This window comes from Camellia sinensis, chromosome 1 (assembly GCF_055761805.1).
Source record: "Camellia sinensis isolate YWXY chromosome 1, ASM5576180v1, whole genome shotgun sequence".
Classification (NCBI taxonomy): Eukaryota; Viridiplantae; Streptophyta; class Magnoliopsida; order Ericales; family Theaceae; genus Camellia; species Camellia sinensis.
Window position 1 is genome coordinate 172147128 of NC_138961.1, and position 19449 is coordinate 172166576.

The window sequence follows — 19449 nt, forward strand, 5'->3', positions numbered from 1 at the left end:
AGTCTTTTTTGACATCCTCTTCAAGTTTTGTTAAGGTCCCATTTCTGTTTGGGGTCATCTTCCCCCTATGCATGCTTCATCTCTTCATGATTAAGGCTATGCATTAGAGCACTTGCATTGGCCATGATTTGGCCTCTTAGCCACTGAAATCTAGTGGATTTTTAGTGGCTTTGATGCATTTTTGAGGGCCAAAATTAGAGGGGGGTGACCCCCTCTCTCCCTGTCTTGTTTGGGGATCTTTTGGACCTTCAAAAGGAGCTCTATTTTGCATGCATTGAAGTCACTTTTTGGACTCAATTTTGTGGGTTTTAAGGTCTGCCTTAGGTCTTTCTGGGGCCCTTTTGATCATATTTTATGTCTATAGTGCATGTGTAGAACAATTCCATTTAAGGCCTTTTGAGGGGGCCTTTCTTGGCATGTTTCTTAGACTGATTTCAGGGCCAATTTTGTGAGTTTTAAGGCTTTCATAACTCATTTCCAGAGTTGGTTTTGCCATGCTAAGTGTCTATCTTATATGTGCTTAACAACCTCTTGAATGGCCTTCCAAAGAAGCCCCTCATTTTTGTATGCATTGGCTGCATTTCAGTGATTATTTGGGCATATTTTGGCATGTTTTATTCACTGTTTTTGGCTGATTTGATGAGTTCTCATTTGCTTCATATACATGCCATGTAACCCATACTTACTAGCCAATGTTGCATGCTATTTTAGTCCATCATGTTAGCATCTTTTGGCCATGCTTTAAACTGGAAATGTACATGTTTTGGGACTGTCTTGGCTCTGTCTTTTGACTTCATGATCAAATAATGCTTGCTTTGTATACTTGTGGTTCAATGCATGTGCCTAGTATTAAGTTTCAGGGCTTGTTCCATGCATCGGGTGCCATATTTCCATGTTTCGGGACCATTTAGCATTATGTTTCAATGCTGAAAATTACATGTTTGAATGCCATGCTTCATCCTTGCCATGTTTTGGGAGAGTGGCATTCAATGCCTTAGGTTCGGTCCTCGGTTTGCGTGCATGTGTGCATGCATTTCGGTCATCTCATTTTCATCTTATGGCCACTGATGTGAGTGTGGATGAGGTCCACTCATGTTGGTGTAAGTCCATCACGCATTGTGTACGCCGTTTCATTTCATAGCATTGCGTATGCTAGGTTGCGTGTTAGAGCTTTGTGTATGCCATGCTACATCGAGCATTGTGTATGCCATTTCATAGCATTGCGTATGCTAGGTTGTATGTTAGTCGCATTGCGTATGCCATCTCATTTGCATTGTGTTTGGGATAGGAGTTAGCCCGAGCACGGGAAACGAGGGACGTTTCGTACTCCGAGTGACGGAACGTGTCTCAATTCCCTGTAGCCGACACTCCGGATTACCCATGATGGAGTTTAGGTCTTGTTATGTTTTCATGTGCAGTCATCTCATATTGAGTCGTGCAATTCGACTCCTCGGCCATCATGTATCGATATGCGTGATTGGTGGCACGAGGATCGAGGACTACACTCCCTGAAGAGTAGTCATGCATACATATGTGAAATACTTTGCCATGCCCCTTTCTTGCTCTCTGTTGCAGCAAATCAAAAATCAGCAGCTTTCTAAAGCCTTGCACAGCATTCCGACATTAATTGCAAACAGAGGCGAATTGGGGCATCGCAATGGATTTCCGTGCCAGGCAACTCAAGCATGCATCTCCCATCATTCGGAACAGAGCTGAGGCAGTCCATAGGCCTGCATGCTAATTTACTCGCTTTCCTAGATTAATTTGTTAATTAATTAGAGTTTTGTAATATTTAATTATTCATTTCGGACTGTGTTATCATTTGGACTGTATTATTCTTTTGGACCCTCCGAGCGAGGGCAATGTTGTAATAAGTGTGTGTGAGTGTGATGTATGTCTTCCAACCCCACGTCTTTCTCTCTTTTATTTACCAACTTATGATGGTTAGATTAGGGCATGTTTCAATTAGCATACAGTATGATAGCATGTTTGCATTCATTCATCTGTCTTGCATGCACCGGGCTCGGCGTACCATACTAACTGTATTTGTATTTCAATTCCAAGTTGAATACTTGTTAGTTGTAGCATTTCACATGCCATCTTAGAATAGCCGAGCCTATTTTAGTTGCATTTTGCATGTGTTGCATTAGACATTTCTGTATAGTTAGGATCATGCATGGATTTCTAATTAGCTTCTGTTTTGGCTTGGAGTACTCGGTAAGTTTTATGCTTTAGCATCCTTGCATGCGTGTGAGTGACTGCCATGATAGCATGCTTACCATGAGGCTATTTGCTTATATGATATACCTGCCTGAATGCCTGTGGGTGAAGGTTGGGTTATTTGGATTGGAACAATTCATTAAATGTGAGTTTTAAGCCTTCTTGAGAGTGGCAAAACCTTGTTTTCTAAGCCCACCTGAGGGTGGGAAATCCACATTTTAGCCTACTTGTGAGTAGCAAACCGTTTTCAAAACAAACATGAGATATGTTGTTCCAATTCAGGCGACCCGGTCTGTATTTGTATGCTGTGCGCATCACATAGTAAATCTAGGCTAATAACCGGAATAAGAACGCATAATGTTTTTCAAAATTAGATATCATGGTTAGTAGAGGCCGATCTTTGATCGGGCGAGCGGGGGTGCTCACGAAGTGACCTTCCCCAATCGTACCCAAGTTCCCGAGCCGAGGCAACTTTGGTGATGACAGACACGTGGCCTTAGGCAACGAGTCAGGATTTCCTAAATTTTTTCAAAATAAAATATTTAGGTGGCGACTCTGTATCTGACAAAGCAGTCCATGTTTGGCACTTCTTTCAAAAAAATCTGTTTTCAAAAACGATTTACCGGATCTGAACTCTTTGATGATTTCATCGGTCTTGTATTGCACTTTGCGTGATTAGATACAGGACCGTGACATTGAGTCTTAAACTGTAGTGAGCTCAATGAACAAAACGGGAGGGATTTCCTTCCGGGACGTTCGGGGACGTCTACAGGCCTTCAATTTAATTTTATAATAGAAAATCAAACAGATTTTCCTACGACGAACAGATAGGAATTCAAAAACGCATATATTCATATAATTCGCATTCAAAATCATATCAAGCTCATAATTATAAGTATAGTTAAGACTAAATAGCATAACACAGAGTAGGGTTGTCACATTCTTCCCCCCTTTAGGAAGTTTGGTTCCTTAAACTTATGTTACCTTCCGTTGGAAACAAATGTGGGTAACGTTCTCACATTTCTTCTTCTTTCTCACATGTCACATCCTTACCATAATGTTCTTTCCATTCCACTTTGACCATTGGAATAGATTTGTTCCTCAGTTGCTTTACTTGTCGGTCAATGATCCGTTATGATCCGTTACTTGTACTCTATATTTTCATTAAGTGTTATTCGGTGATAGTCAATCGCGTGGAACAAATCTCGGAGACAGCCCCTCAACATTGACACATGAAACACATTGTGCATTTGTTCCATTCCCGGTGGTAAGGCAACTCTATAAGCAATTGGACCAAGTCTTTCCAAAATTTGAAATGGCCCAATGTAACAAAGTGATAGTTTACCCTTCTTGCCGAACCTTAATTGGTCTTTCATCGGATTTACACAGATGAACACATGATCACTGACCTCATATTCAAGAGGCATTCTCCTAACATCCGCATAACTCTTTTGTCGGCTCTAAGCTGTGTTAAGCCTTTGTTCAATAACTTTGATTTTATTAGTAGTTGTTTGCATAAGCTCGGGCCCAAGTAAGACCCTATCCCCAACTTCAGTCCAACATATTGCAGATCTACATTTTCGGCCATACAAAGCTTCATATGGCGCCATGTCGATGCTGGAGTGGAAACTATTATTATATGAAAATTCAGCCAATGGCAGGTAAGTCTCCCAACTCCCTTGAAAATCCAAAGCACACATTCGAAGCATATCCTCTAGAGTCTATATAGTCCATTCTGATTGTCCATCAGTTTGTGGATGGAATTCTATACTAAGCCTCAACTCTGTTCCCATTGTCGCTTGAAGACTCTTCTAGAATCTAGATACAAATTTCGGATCTCTATCTAACACAATAGAAACCGGAACTCCATGTATACAAACAATCTCATCAACATAAATGGTAGCTAATCGGTATGCATCATACGTGGATTTTACAGGGAGAAAGTGTGCAGACTTAATTAGTCTATCAACTATAACCCAAATGGAATCCAAACTATAAACTTAATTAAAAAATAGTAGCATATTATAAACATAAGCAAAATATCAAATCCAAAACATCTAACATAAGTAAATCTCTTACAATTCGAAACTTCAAACTATACATAATGATTCCAAAAAAACTTCCAAGCTACAAAATACTATGACAAAATATATCAAAAAATTCAAAATGGAATCCTTTGATACTCCCCAAACTACGTTCCATCCAATGCCAATCTGTCAAACATATGAAAATGTTATACATAAATGCATATTTTATCTCATTTCCTTATTATTGAATATCAAGGCATGAGTCCCACACATGTTTACTGCTGTGGACCACAATACTTTTGTGTATAATGATAAGAAACCGTTACTAGTATAATTATTTTGTCTATGCTCTTAGGACCTATACTACATGGACTTGGGTAAGGGTGTTGGCTAAGGAGGTAGTGGTCTCCCAAGGGTTTCATTACTCAATTAATGATATTGTACATAATCTAAGGCAAATAAGACACTGCACATGACCTGCAAAACTGAAGAAAGCAAATCAAGTTTTGGTGGAGCTTGAGGAGTTGTTGGCTCTTTGGTGTCAAATTGTAATTGTTTGTTGTTGTCCCTTTGTTGTTGGTTTTTCACCAACTTGAGACTTGTGCCTGCAAATGATAGGGTATGCTTTTTGGTGCCAACCTAGTTAGGATCTGTAATGCCCCCAAAATAATTACAAGAATCCAACTCTGACCACTAGTGCAAAGTGATATGAATGAAATAAGAAGCTTTCATTAATTAGACTTAATATACAAAATGTGACACATGCAATGTACATTCATAAATCGTTCATCCTAAATCTACAGCATGTGTTACAAGATGAAATAAAAAATGAAAGCCAAACATATATTCATATGTCCCAATGGCTTACATCTTTCCAAGACAGTGCTTGGTTACAACAAATGGATTCATCATCTCAATACAAATAAAGCCCTAGGCTAAAAAAAAGCAAGTAAATACAATATAAACAAAAGTGAGCCTTCAGCTCTACAATCCTCCCAAGCTAAGTACTTGGCGGAGGCATATCACCAGCACCTGAAAATGTTTTTCCCAAGGAGGCTGAGGCAAAGCCTAGTAGAAATAATCTAGCACAATATATGATTCTTAACAAAGATATAAGTATGACATGCATATACAATACCCATGATACAATTATTCATATTTGCATAAGATCATAATATGCTAAGTTTCATATCTCAATCCATTTTATCTTAATTCATTTCATGATAATTCATTACACCTCAATCCGTGAGTCAAATTCATTATTATCCAGACAACCCAACTGAGGCTAGAACTCAGTGGTTCTCTAACCAATACAATCATTTCACAAACACTTAAAATTTTCCATTTTACAAAAATTTCGTCCGCGAGAATCGGCACGCATGTATATGTGCAAGTTTCGGGACTTTCACCCTAAACACACAGGCCAACTTAATTTAATGGAGTCCATCCCCTTTCTCCTACCACACATGGAGTACATCCCCTTTCTCCTCCCAAACATCATACATATACAATGTATAAAACACAGTCATGTTCAATGACAACCAATAAGAGATTAGTTTCAATTCACCTAATCCTCATGCAATTTCTACAACAATCATAGCTATCCTTCACCGATAGCCCAAAACAAATATTTCTTAACAGACATACAATCTTCAAAACAAATAAATTATCGAAATTTCCATAGATAAGAGATAACAAGTATCCAACTCCACCTTTTATAAACATATCTATCCAATTTCATATTCCCAATACCAATTTCATTATTTAGACAAAATAAAGTTTGAAACATTTTAGGGCAAAACTCCATTCTTTCCCAAATCCAACTCATGTGTCAAAATCAACAAATTTAGCATAACACATGCTCATATGTACACCCATAACCACTTTCAACACCTTTATTTGAAAACCCCTCTTTTGATTTTAAACCAACACCTTAGGTTCGTCTAAAATCTCCCAAATCCCAACATTATCTACACAATCAACGAATAACTAAGTTAAAAATCATAGAAAAGTGTAAAAAGTCCCTATCTCAAAGTAAGATGACAAGCAAAACAATGTCGGAACTCCAAAGATGCCGAAACAAAGGTTTATTCGGATCAAAATATAGCCCTTAAGGTGCTCTACCTTTTTTCCAAAGACACTAGGGTAAAGAAACCAATGGATCTAGATGAAAATTTAGAGAGAAGATGAGTTTTAGAGAGACAGGGTGTCAACTTTAGGATTTTGAGAGAAAAAAGATGAAAAAGTGATGTAAAAAGTCACTTTCACGAACTGATATACACACAGTCCGCTTGAGCGCAAGAAGTGACGCTCGAGAGCGGAATGTACACTCCCAGTAGTTTTGTAGACAACAGACCAACGCTCAAGCGCAAGAAAGGCCACTCAAGCTCGCACCTTCTTGATTGTAGAATACATTCTCCCAGTAGTTTTGCAAACTTGCAAAAGTACTTAGAGTTCACAAAGCCCGCTCAAGCACAAGAAGTGTCGCTCGAGCGAAGGAGCAAAATCCTAGACAACAAGAGCTTGGAAACTAAGCAACCAACCTGTCCCAAATACAGCTATAACAACCTAATAGCCAAATTTAAGGAAATACAAGGAAAGCAAGATATGATTAATAATACGAAACCATGAAACCCAGAGTCCAGAATACAATAAGGGTCAGGTCAAAATCGGAATTGCTATAGGATCTTGAAATTTTACTGTGATGTTCTATGCACTTTCCTCCCTTTTATTGATGTATTCCATAAACTTTGTATTTTTTATGCCATCAATAAAGGCTTTTTCTGATAAAAAAAAAAAGTCCAAAACCATAATTAGTTCCTCTGTCTTTCAAAAAAACAAAGCCGCAAGACCGATATATATATACATATATTTGAAGAGAAAATAAAACTTAAAGAACCTTACAAAATATTGGTATGAACTGTGAAGATCACAAAGGCAAAAATGACAAAAATATAATAACAATAAAAAAAAATAAAAGAAATAAAAATAGAAGGCCTCAAGAAGCTAAACTTTTACAAATCTATTATACAAACACATCATTAAAAAGGGAAAAAAAAACAAATAAAAAATGTATATTACATACACTATATACATGTAAAGAAATAGACACATACATGTATTCCCAATATTGACAAGTTCATAGATTGAGCAAACACAAATGAATTATCAGGAAAAAAAAAAAAAAAAAAATCAAAGTGCTTACTACAACCAAAAGGACTAGTCTACCAAGCAAATACTGTTTTACCCAACATTATAGTTGTGTTTCCGAATTTTTAAAAGGTATTTACTCACAAAAGTAGATTAAACCAACCATTGTTTTTTTACATATATATTTACAGACAAGCTCATATACCCAGTTGGCAAGTTCATGTATTGAATAGACCCAAATAAATTAATAGAGAGAAATCAAAGAGCATACCTAAAAACCAGGAGTAGGAAATATAATTGCAGAACTTTATAACAATCCAAGGCCTTAGAATTTTAGACTAAAAAGGTCAAAAATGAAATCAGGTCAACTTTGGAAGTTTAAATTCAAAGGACAAGTAAGTAAATCTGCATCTTGTTTTACAAAAAATTGTGTAAATCTATAAAATTTCTTTTTTATAGTCTATTAAAAATTTATAAAAAAAATCTCATACATCCAATATATACACAGAAAAGCACCAAACAAAATTTCAAGCCTAGAAAGTAAAGAAAATCAAATTATAATTGTTGAAGGTCACCCCATGTGAAAGGGGTGATCCTCATGTCAACAAAGGAAGACAACCAACCAAGTCAAGCTTGGTGGCCACCAACCATGTCAAAAGTCAAGAACAAAGGCTCTCCCACCTACTCCCTCACCTATAAATGGAGGTTGAGAGGAGAGAGCAAAATGTGAGCAAACCGTGAGACAACAAAGAGAGTGAGAGATGTGAGGCGGAGAGACCGTCTCCCTCGGTGTGAGCGAGGGAGACGGGTGAGTGGCTGAGTGAGGAGAGTGTGAGCTCCTCCTCTATTGTAATCTTTCTGTAATCTCCTCATTGGTATAGTGATAACCGGTTACTCTCCCGTGGACGTAGGCATTGGGCCGAACCACGTAAAATATTGTGTCTCCTTGTGTGTGGGTGTGTTTTTCTGCTTGCAATGATTTCTATAAGGTCTTGGGCGGGATCCCAGATCCCAACAAGTGGTATCAGAGCCGGTGTTGTGCGTTTTGCGGAAAAACAGAGTGTTGTTCCGAAACTGCCCAGAAATCATATTGCTCGAAATCAGATTTTGAGCATACCAGGAGCAAGGGCTCGACGAGAGGAGTCCAGAAATATAAAGCAGACACCCAACGGAGGCAAGACGCGCCCTCACGCGCCTCTGGAAGTTGGCGCGTGAATCCCAGTCACGTCACGCGCCTACACGCGTTGTGCAGGCTCCCGGCGCGTGGTTACAGTCTCAGACACGCGCTACACGCGCGGACGAAGGTAGACGACGCGTGAGTTGACGCGCGACACGCGCCGCACGCGCGCGCATCAAGCCGCTCGAGCAGGAGCCGCGTTGACCGAGCCGGAGCCGCTGACCGAGCCGCTGACTGAGCCGATGACGCCAGCCTGACGTCAGCATAACTGGAGGAGTAATCTGGTGCTTCGCAGGCGCACCAGATTCTGCCGATCTGCACCGTAAAATTGTTTTGGCTTGATCTAAGCCATTTGGAGTCCGTTTTGGTGATCCAATAGTGGTTTCTGACTATTTGGAATATTCCGGACATATCCGTACGGTCAGATTTTGTAAATAAGTTTTTCAAAAATTCGCAGTTTTTATTTTGGCAATCCGAAGTGTTTTTCCGGCTAATTTGAGCAGTCCGGACTTCGCAGCAAAGCCTGTTTTTCAAACAGAGATTACTTTCTGGATGATGGAGGAATCCACATCAGCTTCAGGGCCGATGATTCGGTTGAACGCTTCTAATTATGCGATATGGAAGCCGCGGATGGAGGACGTCCTGTATTGTAGAGATTTGTTTGACCCTATAGCGCTAAAGGGGGTCAAACCAGATGGAGACAAGGATGTGGACTGGATAAAAACCAACCGGAAGACTGTCGGTCAAATCAGACAATGGATTGACCACAGTGTGTTCCACCATGTTGCCCAAGAGACAGACGCCTATGCCCTATGGATGAAATTGGAGGGCATGTACCAGTCCAAGACCGCACGGAACAAAGCCTTGATAATGAGAAGGCTTATAAACTTGAAGCTGAAGAATGGTGTGTCTGTTGCTGAACACACCAGTGAATTCCACAGCCTTGTGAACCAGCTTGCCTCAATCAAAATGGAGTTGGAGGATGAGATGCAAGCATTATTATTACTCAGTTCCTTACCAGATAGCTGGGAGACGTTGGTGGTTTCTCTCAGTAATTCTGCACCCGAAGGGAAGCTGACCATGGGAATGGTCACAGACGCCTTATTCAACGAGGAGGCAAGGAAGAAAGAGATGGAAGTAGAGCAGTCCCATGCCCTTGTCACAGAAAGTAGAGGCAGAGATAGAGAAAGGGGCAGAGGTAGAGGAAGAAGTAAAAGCAGAGGGCGTTCACAGTTCAGACAGGACAACACAAGGAGGTGTTTTTACTGTGATCAAGAGGATCACGTAATAAGAGATTGCCCAGAGAAAAAGGCGGACAGACAAGCCAAAGAGAAGGCTAAGGGACACGGAGGTCCCTCAACTACAGCAGTTGCAGTGCATTCCTCTGACGATGAAGAGGTGTTGCTTACAATCTCGTCAGAGTTGGAGACACCCGGCTGGATTTTGGATTCAGGGTGTACGTTCCACATATGTGCGGATAAGAAGCTTTTCTCCACTTATCGAAGAGTCAGCGGTAGCACTATCCGGATGGCCAACAACACAGTGAATAGAGTTGTCGGCATAGAGACAGTGCGATTCCTTACTAAGGATGGAAGAAAAGTAATTTTATCTGAGGTCCGACATGTGCCAGGAGTACGGAGGAATCTAATCTCCCTGAGTATGCTAGATCTAAAAGGAAATTGTTTCTCATCTAGTGGCGGGGTTCTTCATGTACGCAGAGGTGATAGAGAAATGTTGCAAGGCAAATTGTGCAACAAACTGTATAGACTGGAAGGAGAAGCTTTGACAAAGATGAGTGTTGTCAAATGCCAGTCAAAGGGTACAAAGAGAGAACATACGCAACCAAAGCGTATGATTGAGCAAGGCTTTCATCAGGAATGGCGAAAACGGTGCACGGGAACGCAAGGAGGCAGTTCAAAGGTGCACAGATCTGAGCCAGTGAAGCCAATCTTGAAGAAAGTTCAGAGCAAAGAAACCAAGTCTGTAGAAACTATGCCAGTGAAGAAGAGAGTTTCTTTTGCTCCCGTGTTAAAGACATTTTGCAACCTTTCAAAAGATGCAAGGGAGGGATGCAATTTCAAGTCGCAAAGTGAGCTTTGCAATGCACTCCAATAAGGGGGTGCAAGCACTATGCACGGAGTTGCATAGTGGTAACTTGTACAGACCGGTGGAAGGTGTCTTGGCAGAAGGGCTAACTGTCAAACATCAGAACGGACGTACAAGTGAGACAGAACCGAACATCAGGGATTGCAGCACAGACAACGGGCGTATGAGATCGCTGGGAAGTTGTTCTGAAGTGCAGAAAGCAAAGGCTGGTTGTTCAGAAATAAGCTCCGAGCAAGGAAAATTGAAGATGTTGATGTGTCAAACTCTGAAGTTTTCTAGTTGCTCCCGTGTTTCATCATGCAAGAAGCTGCACGGTAATGCAAGGGTATCCCGAGCAGGGGGTGCAGGGCATCCAATCAGGGGGTGCTTGATACCTTGGCAGCAGGTTTTGTTGTGGATCACCTCACATGGGCTGAGGGGGTGATTGTTGAAGGTCACCCCATGTGAAAGGGGTGATCCTCATGTCAACAAAGGAAGACAACCAACCAAGTCAAGCTTGGTGGCCACCAACCATGTCAAAAGTCAAGAACAAAGGCTCTCCCACCTACTCCCTCACCTATAAATGGAGGTTGAGAGGAGAGAGCAAAATGTGAGCAAACCGTGAGACAACAAAGAGAGTGAGAGATGTGAGGCGGAGAGACCGTCTCCCTCGGTGTGAGCGAGGGAGACGGGTGAGTGGCTGAGTGAGGAGAGTGTGAGCTCCTCCTCTATTGTAATCTTTCTGTAATCTCCTCATTGGTATAGTGATAACCGGTTACTCTCCCGTGGACGTAGGCATTGGGCCGAACCACGTAAAATATTGTGTCTCCTTGTGTGTGGGTGTGTTTTTCTGCTTGCAATGATTTCTATAAGGTCTTGGGCGGGATCCCAGATCCCAACAATAATGAGCCTATCTGTTATCCCCTCACATCCCTGAAAATACAATTTCTAGTAAACAAATCATTAGAGCGTTAGCATACAATTCCTCTCCTCACTACAAATAGTTAGTGTGATTTTGACTCTTCTCAAATCTGTTATCATGTCTTTTTTGCATAACTTAACAGCATGTTTCACAACAATTGCACAAGCTCAAGGTGAACCTAAGATGATGAAGGCTAGTATATAAGCCTGTAAGGAGTTATCTAAACATAACATCAAAGTATTTGAATGCATTTTGAAATCATAAATATGAAAAACAGACTTAACTAACTCAAGCTCATCAACTAGAGTCTTGTCCTGTATCAGAACCTGTTAAGCTAAACAACTAACTCAAGTACGTTATGGGCCTGAGTCATGTGTTCCATTAAAAATCAAAATCATCTGTGGATAAATCATCTGTGACATACAGACCTGATTTCATAGTTTTCAAGAAGTAGTAGAAAATATCGTAACAGAATTCAAAAGGTACTAACTATATCTAATCCGGCACCAATGTGACACAAGCAAAGCATATTCACATTAAAATATGAGAAAGAAAGGTGTTAGGTTTTTATTCTTGGCAATCCTGGTTGACAAAACTCCTTTTAGTTGTACTTGCTTTCGCACTTTTTATTTCAGTAAGGCTATGAGTTTTTAGATGCGAATCCAACCCGAATTATGCCTTGCAGAGAAGTTTGTGATGTTAATACTTTCAAGATTGCCACTTCGCTGATTATGACGGGGATCGAATTGTCCGGTCAGCTCGCAGGGGTCCAAGGGCAGCACCCCTTGGCGAGTCTGGGGCAACGCCTTGGCGGGGTCGAGGGGTAATGCCCCCGAAGAAAAATGCAAAATTGCATTCGAAGTTGCTTTTCCGCCCTTTCTCGCTCGAGCGAAAGAGTCCTCGCTCGAGCGAAGGCTGCATCTGTAAAAAAAAAAAAAAAAACCTGAGCACCTAATCCTCATTTGGCTCGAGCGAAGCCACTTAAAGAAAACACGCGTATTTGGTTCCTCGCTCGAGCGAGAAAGTCTTCGCTCAAGCGAGCATCGCCATTCAGATTTCTATAAATATGCGATTCAGTCAGATTTTAGGATCAGACCTCCAGATCTTCTTCTTGGATTCTAGGGTTTATATCTGGGGCTATTTTGCTAGTTTTCTTTGATGTTTAATTGAGTATTCAACTCATCGTTTAAGAAGTATACATCAAAGGATTGTTTGTTTATTCTACACAAAAAAGAGAATTGTTCTTCGGTGGATTCTGAAGAATTCGAGCCTGAAGTTTTGGTGAATTCTGGAGTGGCTCATCGTCAAGACGATTCTAAGGTGAAGATGGGGCTGGAAGAGGATCATAGGGGTTGGTTCAATTCGGGCGTGGATTCGCTAGGTAATTGAGAGTATACCTGTGTAATTCCTTTATGTCTTTTTAGTGGATTGTTTTGTGACTTTTTCCCGTGATTTTTTTATCACAATTGGAGGTGTCCAATTGTGGTTTTTCCACGTAAAATCGTTGGGTCGATTTGTCTTGATTGTTTGATTGGGATTGTTATATACTGTTTAAAATTGATACATAATCACAAATCAACATCTAGGGAATTAATAGATTTTTCAATTGGTATCAGAGCAGGTTGCTCAATTTTTTTCTTTAAAAATTCTTTTAGAATGACATCTTGCTTGATTTGTGATAATGGATTCAATTCGTGAGGGAAATTCTATGGTTCGACTACCCCTACTTGACGGATGCAATTATTCGTTTTGGAAAGCTCGGATGAGATCGTTTTTAAAATCTATTGATGAAAAAGATTGGTAATCTGTCATGTATGGGTGGACTGAACCGACAATTACCATTGATTGAGTAACTTTTCCTAAATCAATTGATAAGTGGGACACAATTGATTACCAAAATAGTAGCTTGAATAGTAAAGCTATCAATTCTCTCTTTTGCGTTGTCATACCTGAAGCGTTTAGTCGTATTTGCAATTGTGAAGTCGCAAAAGAGGCTTGGGATATCTTACAAACTATTCATGAGGGCACTCCTTCTGTTAAACGCTCAAAACTTCAAAGGCTCACATCTAGTTTTGAAAACCTTTCAATGAAAGATAGTGAGAACTTTGATGAATTTTATGCGAAGTTGAGTGACATTGTAAATTCCAAATTCAATTTAGGTGAAAAAAATACCATAATCCAAGATTGTAGGAAAATTTTTGAGGTCCTTGCCCAATCGATTCTAACCAAAAGTTACGGCTATTGAGGAGGCTCAAGATGTTGACAACCTCAAGCTGGATCATTTGATTGGAAATCTCCAAACTTATGAGGCACATAGGAATTTTAAAAAAAAAAACAAAAAGATGTTTAGTAGTGCTCATAGAGTTGGAGAGGATTCTGATGAGGATTGTGAGATAGATTCCAAGATTACGGATGCTTTTGTAAAACAATTTAAAAAATCTTTTCTGAAAAAGAATCCTAATCTTTTGGAATCTACTCATACTCATAAATCCAAAGGCAAAGATAAACTCAAAATTAATTCTATAGCCAAGAAGGAGAGAGGAAAGATACAAGGGAACTCTGAAAGAGTCCAATGCTACGAATGCCAAGGATTTGGCCACTTTGCTCAAGAATGTCCCACTCGTTTGAGGAAGAAGAATGCCCTCGCTATCACTTGGGATGATGAATTAGAATCTGATAAAGATGTAAGTAACAATGAAGATCAAGGCGAAGAGGGACATAAACAATTCCTTGCTTTCATGGCGGCTTCCGAAACTAAAGACCGAACAGAGTATCCGAATAGGCTGGTTGAGAATGCCACTGATGATGAATCCTCAGGGAGTGATGATGAAGAGCTTGAGCAAGCTTATGAAAAGTTGTATAAGGAATCTCTTAACTTATCCAAATTAAATGACAAACTCACAATGAAACTCAAAGCATGTGAAAGTGAGAATGTCAAACTAAAGGAGAAGATTTCCAAGGCAAGGATTGATGCCATCAAGATAGCTAATGATCGACAAGCTCTTTGTGCAAAACTCTTGACTTGTAAGACAGAGAGGAATGAGCTACATCAAATCTATACAATGTATGAAGAAAAGATTGAATCTCTTGAGATGTCTCAAGTTGCTTTAGAAGAACTAATGATCAAGAAAGAGGAAGAGCTCGAGCGTGCTATGGCAACCATTGGTCTTTGGAACAAAGGATCAAAGACTTTGGACAATATCATTGGGTCTCAACAAATTTGTTCTGACAAGAGTGGCATTGGCTTTGATGGTAAGAAAAGGAAAAAATAGTGTGCATCCACATCTCATGATACAAAAACTCAAGGAAAGGGAGAACAAAAAATTCAACATGAGGATAGACTTCTCAAACTTCCTAGAGCTGGTAAGGCTAGAGAAGAGAAGGCACACTCTGTATTTATTTGTCATCATTGTGGTATGTACGGTCATATTCGCCCTTATTGTTATGAGTTGCATGGGAGAGTGTCTCATAGAGATGGAAGAAATTCCAACATCTCATGGGGTAAGAGACACTTTATTGGTGGTAATGAGGTTAAGGGTCATATTAGACCTCGTTATTTTAATTTGCTTGAGACCAAACGTGAACCGAGGTTTTGTTTGTCTAGACCTAGGAATAGAAAGTTGGACACCAAGTCTAGACGGGTTCTCATTGAAGGGAAAGAGAACCGCAACGTCAAGACACCACCCAAAAACTGCAATTCTCACAAATTTTTTCATACTAAAACAGTTTGGGTGAGAAAACTTGACTTGTGTTAATTTGTTTATTCTTTTTAGTTTTTGGGTTTCTGTGTGTTTTTTTTTTCTTTTTGAGTCATTTATGTGTGCATGTTTGTTTTCTGTCTTGCTTTGTTTAGAAAAAAATGTGTGCTTGTTCATTTTTTGTCTTGCTTTATTGTTGAAAAATAAATAAATAAATTCCAAAAATATTTTCTTAGTGTGGTTTTGCAAGCTTGAATTTTTTTTTTTTTTTTGAGATGTCCTTGGTGCATTACTCATTTTGGAGTGTGTGTTCTTTAAAAAATAAAAGTGCGAAAGCAAGTACAACTGAAAGGAGTTTTGTCAACCGGAATTGCCAAGAATAAAAACCTAACAATCTCTCCCTTTGGCAATGCCGTGACAAAACACACCTAACAAATAAAATTCTAATCACCCCAACCCATTACAGCCAACAAAAACAAACTTATTTCTCAAGGTCATGATTTGCAAAACAGCTATTTGTGCCACAATCTCCAAAACAACTATTAGTGCCACAAGAGTATATGAAAAAGCAATAGACTATATGAAAAAACAATAGACGAAAACAAGAAAACTAAGACACATGCACCCAACAAACACCTAACAAACATTTCTTCCCCTTTTTGTCACGAATTGACAAAGGAAGCTCAAACAACTATAGCATGCAAGAAGGAAATAATCAAAGAGTTCATTCATGCTATAGTTGTTTGAGCTTCCTTTGTCAATTCGTGACAAAAAGGGGGAGAAATGTTTGTTAGGTGTTTGTTGGGTGCATGTGTCTTAGTTTTCGTGTTTTCGCCTATTGTTTTTTCATATAGTCTATTGCTTTTTCATATACTCTTGTGGCACTAATAGTTGTTTTGGACATTATGGCACTAATAGCTGTTTTGCAGATCATGACCTTGAGAAAGAAGTTTGTTTTTGTTGGCTATAATGGGTTGGGGTGATTAGGATTTTATTTGTTAGGTGTGTTTTGTCACGGCATTGCCAAAGGGGGAGATTGTTAGGTTTTTATTCTTGGCAATCCCGGTTGACAAAACTCCTTTCAGTTGTACTTGCTTTCGCACTTTTTATTTCAGTGAGGCTATGGGTTTTTAGATGTGAATCCAACCCGAATTATGCCTTGTAGAGAAGTTTGTGATGTTAATACTTTCAAGATTTTCACTTCGCTGATTATGACAGGGATCGAGCTGCCCGGTCAGCTCACGGGGGTCTAAGGGATAGCACCCCTTGGCAGGTCTGGGGTAGCACCCTGGCAGGGTTGAGGGGCAGCGCCCCCGAAGAAAAATGCAAAATTGCATTCGAAGTTGCTTTTTCGCTCTTGCTCGCTCGAGCGAAGGAGTCCTCGCTCAAGCGAAGGCTGCGTTTGTAAAAAAAAAAAAAAAACCTGAGAAGGATGATTGTACGCTTGAGCGCAGGTAGTTTGGCTCGAGCGAAGCCATTTAAAGAAAACACGTGTATTTGGTTCCTCGCTCGAGCGAGAAAGTCTTCGCTCGAGCGAGCATCGCGATTCAGATTTTTATAAATATGCGATTTAGTCAGATTTTAGGATCAGACCTCCAAATCTTCATCTTGGATTCTAGGGTTTATATCTGGGGCTGTTTTGCTAGTTTTCTTTGATGTTTAATTGAGTATTCAACTCATGGTTTAAGAAGTATACATCAAAGGATTGTTTGTTTATTCTACACAAAAGAGAGAGTTGTTCTTTGGTGGATTCTGAAGAATTCGATCTTGAAGCTTTGGTGAATTCTGGAGTGGCTCATCGTCAAGACAATTCTGAGGTGAAGACGGGGCTGGAAGAGGCACATAGGGGTTGGTTCAATTTGGGCGTGGATTCGTTAGGTAATTGAAAGTATACCTATGTAATTCCTTTATGTCTTTTTAGTGGATTGTTTTATGGCTTTTGCCCATGGTTTTTTATCACAATTGGAGGTGTCCAATTGTGATTTTTTCACGTAAAATCGTTGTGTCGATTTGTCTTGATTGTTTGATTGGGATTGTTATATACTGCTTAAAATTGATACATAATCACAAATCAACATCTAGGGAATTTCTAGATTTTTCAAAAGGAATACTAAATTAACCAGTAAAATGTGAGCCATAAATTAGAAGCAAATCTATATCTTTTATAACTACCCTTAGCAATTCACTATCATGCATTCAGAGGACTTCACATCATTGATACCATAGATTTTGGAACATGTTAGGAAGGATTCTGATGATTAAAGAACTATATTTATTAACTTCAGACCTGCCATTGAGTTTCATCATGGTTGGAATAGATGACCCATACACATCAACATCAAGTAGCCCAACATTAAATTGGCACTTATTGAAAAGTTTCATGGATAAATTAACAACAAAGTACACAAAGGTACATTTGCTATCCTAAGTACAAAATTTCAAAAGGCACTTCACTCAATATAACATTAAAACTACATGATGTTTTTATTGAATTTGAAGGGATAGTATTTGTTCCTTGATACAGAGATGAGAGAAGGTTTAAGATTTTTTTTTATTTATTTATTATTTTTTTTGGTAAGGTAAAATTTATTCAAAAAGCAAAACAAAACAGCCCAAAGAAAGGCAAACAAAACAAGAAAACAAAAAAAGAAAAACAAAGAGCTAAACTCTTTAGTTCAAAATCCTTAATGAAAGGTTTCAAGCTTGACAAACATCCCTATTAGAGGAAGAACTACCTACCCCAAATCCATGAACAATTTCTATCCCTCACATTTGTTACCACAGAATGAAATTCAACACAAGCATCAAAAGCTTTATTGCTATAAATCCTAGCATTCCTTTCAAGCCAAATATGATAAATTGTAGCAGAAAGGGCAAGCTTAAAGCTCTTTTTACTCACATCAAGCATAATCTTCTAATATCCATATTTAATTGGTTGCTCTTTTTATTAGACAATGACAATGTCAATTGAGACGGGGGAAAAAGTGAAATAAGAAGCAATTAATACAAAAAGAGCAAATTATTTTGACATGGAAAAAGTGACAAAAGTAAATTATTTTTAGTTTGATTTTACTGATAGTTAATTGAAATTACCTTACAGAGCTCTATTGAGGCTCCAATCACCTTCACAGTTCATCGTCATCAAAATATCCATAATCACACTAGGAAAAATAAATAAATAAAATAAATTGCACTTGGGAAAAAAGAAGCAAAAAAAAAAAATTATCACCAATATTAATTTTTTTGAAATTTAAAACCTAGAAAATTAAAAATGATAAAATCTTATTTTTTTGATTTATTGCATTTCTTCTTCTACAAATCTTAAAGTGCCATTTTTTTTCAATCATAATCTCCTTTAAGCATTTCCAGTAGCCTATTGCGATAGGAAGCTTTATGGTTCTGACCATCTCCAAAGCCATCAAAAAAAGGAAAAGAGAATAAAAACAACCAAATCTTGAAAGTGCAAGCAAATCATGTGTTTAGAAACTTAGGTTTGGGGATGAAAAACCCTAAGATGTGAATCGCTACTTGTGGTAGAAGAGGGGCCAATCCACCAGATTGTGCCACAGCAACCTAAAAAAAATTTAATCAAAATCACACCAAACCCATCAACATACAGCAGTTAAATCAGCAAAGGGAAAAAATGGAGAAAGGGAGGGGGCAGCGACCTAGCTAGAGAAGAGGAGAAAAACAGGAGAGGGAGACAAGGGACAGCGCCACTACCAGTGCAGTCGGCGCTGCGAGAGAGGGAGAGTGAGATGGAGGAAGAGAGAGAAAAGAGGGCAATGACCTAGCTAGAGAAGAGAAGAAGAATAGAGGAGAGAGAGACAAAGGGGCAGAGCCATTGCTAGTGTAGTCGGTGCTACGAGAGAGTAATAGTGAGTGGTAGAAAGAGAGAAGAAAAATAGAGTGGAGGACATACCTGTGCCATCTGAGGCCACAAAAGAGAGGGAATGAGAATGGAGTTTCAAGTGTTTAACTAATTCTGAGCAAACAAAATTAGGGCACATACAACATTCAAAATGACGTAGTTTTGACGAATAGTTTAAAGGCAACCAAGAAATTGGGTCGCCATAAATATTGCCCAACTTTTCAGAGACTAAATAATGATTGTCACCAAAAATATATATTTGATGACTAATATTTTCAGCGCCATATCTTAATTTCGTC

At 39.1% G+C, this 19449-nt stretch overlaps 1 long non-coding RNA gene across 1 annotated transcript in view; it reads left to right on the forward strand.

The window, feature by feature from the left end:
- The window catches only part of LOC114317802 (uncharacterized), a 34592-nt gene that overhangs the window by 13966 nt on the left and 1177 nt on the right, over positions 1-19449 (forward strand). The gene's annotated exons all lie outside the window — the stretch shown is intronic.